Here is a 4,905-nt window from a genome sequence, read left to right on the forward strand (position 1 = left end):
CAACAAAGTCAATCAGATATACATATACATATATCCTTTGGTTTTGGATTTCCTTCCCATTTAGGTCACCACAGAGCACTGAATAGAGTTTCCTGTGCTGTACAGTAGGTTCACTCTAGCTATTTATTTTACACATATTAATATATACATGTCAATCCCAATTTCCCAACTGATCTCACCCCCCACTTTAGTATCCATACTTTCGTTCTCTACATCTGTGTCTCTATTTCTGCTTGGCAAATTAATTCATTTGGGCCATTTTTCTGGGTTCCGCATCATGAATATATTGCTTTTCTCTTTATGACTTACTTCACTCTGTATGGCAGTCTCTAGGTCCATCCATGTCTTTGCAAGTGGCACAATTTTGTTCCCTTTTATGGCTCAGCAATTTTCCATCGTAGGCTTTCCAGGGGGCTCAGTGGTAAAACAAAACAAAACAAAACAAACAAACAAACAAAAAAAACTGCCTGCCAATGCAGGAGACACAAGTTCAATCCTTAAGTTGGGAAAGATCCTCTAGAGAAGGAAATGGCAACCCACTCCACTATACTTGCCTGGGAAATCCCATGGACAGAGGGGCCTGGTGGTCTACAGAGTTGGACACAATTCAGGGACTGAAACAAAAACAACAGTATTCCATTGTATATATGTACCATGTCTTCCTTACCTCTTCCTTTTTTCATGAACATTTAGGTTGCTTTCATGTCCTGACTATTGGCAATAGTGCTACAATGAACATTGGGGTTCATGTATCTTTTTAAATTATGGTTTTCTCCAAGTATATACCCAGGGGTGCAATTACTGGGTCATATGGTAATTCCATTTTTAGTTTCTTAAATAACGTCTATACTGTTCTCCATAGCGGCTACACACATTTACATTCCCACCAAAAGTGTGGGGGGTTGCCTTTTCTCCACACTCTCTCCAGTATTTATTGTTTTATAGATTTTTTTATGATGGCCATTCTGACTGGTGGGAGGCTTTGATTTGCATTCCTCTAATCTTTGCAGCTTTGATTTGCATTCCTTTAATAATCAGTAATGATGAAAACCTTTTCATGTGTTTGTTGATCATCTGTAGGTCTCTCTTTTTTTTCTTTCTGGTTTTATTACTGGCAGTTTATTGCACAGGTTTTTCTGCATCAAAAATGTATCTGCTAAAAGGAGAAACAGGTGTGTCTGAATTCAGATTTTCCTCAGACCTCTAAATCCACCCATGTAATTTTAAAGAAAATATACTTCTTACACAAGACAATCCAAACTGATGCAAAATATTTATTCCAAGTTAGTTATTTTATGCAGTAGTTTTCCCTCTCAACAGACTTGTGATAATCACATCTTTTAAATCTGTAAATAATGTTATCAAAATAATCTTAATCTTTGAAATCTCACAAAATTTATATTTTACAATCCACCCTGAATATCAAGGTTGCAAGAATAACACAACATTTCCTATATCCAAATATTTTACAGCTGTACCCAGAAAGAAAAAAAAAAAGTTGAGGGGGGACCATATATGCTTGGTTAAGGGCTAACGTTACCTGAGCAACCAGAAATAAAATAAAATATCAAAATTATTAGCATTCAGTTCAGTTCAGTCACTCAGTCCGACTCCTTGCGACCCCATGAATTGCAGCACGCCAGGCCTCCCTGTCCATCACCAACTCCCGGAGTTCACTCAGACTCACGTCCATTGAGTCAGTGATGCCATCCAGCCATCTCATCCTCGGTCGTCCCCTTCTCCTCCTGTCCCCAATCCCTCCCAGCATCAGAGTCTTTTCCAATGAGTCTACTCTTCGCATGAGGTGGCCAAAGTACTGGAGTTTCACCTTTAGCATTATTCCCTCCAAAAAAATCCCAGGGCTGATCTCCTTCAGACTGGGTGGATCTCCTTGCAGTCCAAGGGGCTCTCAAGAGTCTTCTCCAACACCACAGTTCAAAAGCATCAATTCTTCGGCGCTCAGCCTTCTTCACAGTCCAACTCTCACATCCATACATGACCACAGGAAACGATTAATTTAATACAATTATAACTTCAATAGTCACTTTGTCATTGACAATGGTTGCTTGAGCACAGGGGTGAGTGCCCCAAGGGCTAGTAGTAGAAGCTGTTGCTGCAGACCAGTGTCTCCTCCCCTCTGCACTGCCAGCTCCCACTTGTGCATTGCCCCATATATACTGTGTGTATGTGCATTTAAAAAATCTTTCCCACCACACAAAATTCTCTCTATTAAACAGATAACAGGGAAGAACAACAACAAAAGCTAAACAAGCCAGTCACTCACTCTCTCTTTGGGATATGATTATTTCCCTTGAGCATGAAGTATTCAACAATAAAATAAGAAAAGGAAAAGAACGATTTCTTCTGTATAACCCCTAAACACACAAGCTGAGTTTACTGAGTCAGATTTAACTGTAAGCATTTACACACCTACTTCCAGGCATCGTCATCAGATGTCTCACTGCTTCTTGTCTCTGTGTCTGAGTCCTTAAACTCTGCTCTGCAAGTGCTTCTCCAAGGGGAGAATAGGTTGGAACTTCGACTCTGCAAGAAGCCATTCTTTCCAAAGCCATTTTTTGTCAGCTGCTGCCTTCATGTAGGACTCTCTAAGCTCATCCTCTGTGAGGGGAAGACAATTCTCATCATTTTCAGGATACTCCTACCATCCCATTGCTTTCAGTAACCTGCGCTCTGCTTCCAAAGAGTGCGAGAGGGCCTCCCGGTCCTCCTTTACAGGGAGCGCGAGACCATTCTGGTGGCAGCCTTCCTCCCCATTTTCCTTTGGTTCAGGTGTGCTGTTGCCCTCAGAATCTTCCAACTTCTCACTCTCTCTTCTCTCTGAGACATCTCCATTCCGATCATCCTTCAGAGTCTTCAGGAACTCGCTCTTCCTGTCAGTAGTTCGGCGGGTCAACTTGGTCAGAAGAGAGGACCTGATCGCAATCGGAGGAGTGGTGCTGGCGGACTCTCTTTTGGAGAGCTTAAAACTACACCACCAGCCAGTACTACTGGTTTGGTAACAGAGATTGGGCTGGTAAAAGCAGACTCTCGGCTAGAGGAAAGGGGTCCTGATTTGTGTTCCATTCTGTTAGCTTTCCAAGCACTGGCCTTGAATGGAGATGATACAGGCTTAGGAACCAGGTTCTTGTAGACGCTTGGAACCATGGTTGACAATTTGTTTCCATTTGCATGGTGAGATCCTGGTGAGATGAATGCACCAGAGAAGGCAGGAGCAGGATCGTCTTTGGAAACTTTTTTGATGACTAGCATTTTGGAGGGCTGCTTGGCACTCGGTGGGTTTTCCCACACTCCAGAAGGGGTCCCAATAGGTCTGCATGGCTGATTCTGTTTGCCAGCTTCTGGATTCAAAGAAGGAAAGTGTTCCTCTTCAAACTGCAACTTTTCCAGCTTATCTTTTTTCTTCTCTTCCCTAATATCTGTAGGTGGCTTTTCCTGAAAGGCACAGCCTTTCTGGGAATGGAAGCTGCCATTCCAATGGCGATGGTTTCCTGTGCCACCCCCACTATGCTGGCTCATGCCATCATGACCTCGTGAAGAGCCATGCCAACCAGATAGGCTCCCTGTGGTTCCAGCATATGCTCCCTTAGAGACACCAGGGTCCACAGAATCATGGCAGAACAGAGAGGGCTGGTGCCATGAATCTCCTGTTGTTCGAAGAAGTCCATTGCTGAAAAAGCCATCAGAGGAATTATGTCTACGACGGCTTACTCTGAATCTACCATCTCCTCAGGGTAGGTGCTCTCCGTGTTTTTCGAAAGTCACTGTAGGTGACTTAGCTGACTGCGGTGTTGAGAAATTTAGCCAAGCAGCAACAAAGTCATGCTGCACCATTTAGGTCCAGTGTCTCTTTTCAACAAGGTGAGGCATCCAACCTCATGGCCAAGATCCCAGAGTATAACCTCTGTGGTCCTGCTTCCTGAACTTCTTGAATTGCCAGCTGGATTTCCACAAGGTTCTCTTGTTAAAAGGGTACTTAATTAGGCTGACCAGCAGAAAGCCTTATGATGAAGCAAAAAGAATCCAGGCTCTGTGTGGATCAATCTCTCAATCCCCTCAATTGCTCATCTTAAACTATCTAGTCCCCAACACGTTTCCAAAAGGGGAAGGGGAAAGGGGAAGGGGGAGGGGAGCATAAAAAGTATTTGTTACATTTTAAAAATGGGGGAAAGAGGAAAGAGCTATATCAATGTTCACCTCATTCAACTTCCTTGAGTGATGGCACCATGATGTTGCTTAAAGAGATAATACATGGACATTTGCACAGTGAATGCAAATACTGTTCATAACAAGGTCATAGCTTAGAAAGACAGACTGACTTTTGTTTGGTCAAATAAAGTCATTGAAGTGATAGATCAAAAATAAAACACTAACGAGCTATAAAAGATCTTCAGAGTAGTCAACTCTAGTAGCAAAACATCCACATTACAAAGCCCTTAATTTATATCTCATTATTCCTACACAGCTGGTAAAAATAGTCTGCAGGTATGAGTTTATATTTGTCTTATCCTTCAAAATCTAAGGACATAAGAAAGCTTGTTAAAAAAACTAAACAAAACAAAACAGGAACTTGATATACTTTTCCCTCCAAGAATAGCAGCTTTCAAGGCAAATTTTTTTGTATAAAGCTCTCAAATGTTTCTTCTATTTCTTTGGTCTTCACTATTTATAAATTCACAGCAAAACTAAAACAAGTGGAAAGGCAGGGCTTCAGAACAGTCATGGAGAAAGCTCCAAAGTGAGGTTTTCTTCTCTTCAGTTTTCTGTATTTCACTCATTCTGCCCATTCCCAGAGACTAAATTGAGTTAATAGAAGGTACTAACAATCTTCTGCTCTAGTGGAGAAGTCACTTTGGATCCATTTTCATTGTTATTCAATCATTTAAA

The 4,905-nt window shown here is 41.8% G+C and overlaps 1 pseudogene; it reads right to left on the reverse strand.

The window, feature by feature from the left end:
• On the reverse strand, nt 2,348-3,912 carry LOC102176377 (annotated as a pseudogene).

Source organism: Capra hircus, chromosome 3 (assembly GCF_001704415.2).
Source record: "Capra hircus breed San Clemente chromosome 3, ASM170441v1, whole genome shotgun sequence".
In the NCBI taxonomy this organism is placed as follows: Eukaryota; Metazoa; Chordata; class Mammalia; order Artiodactyla; family Bovidae; genus Capra; species Capra hircus.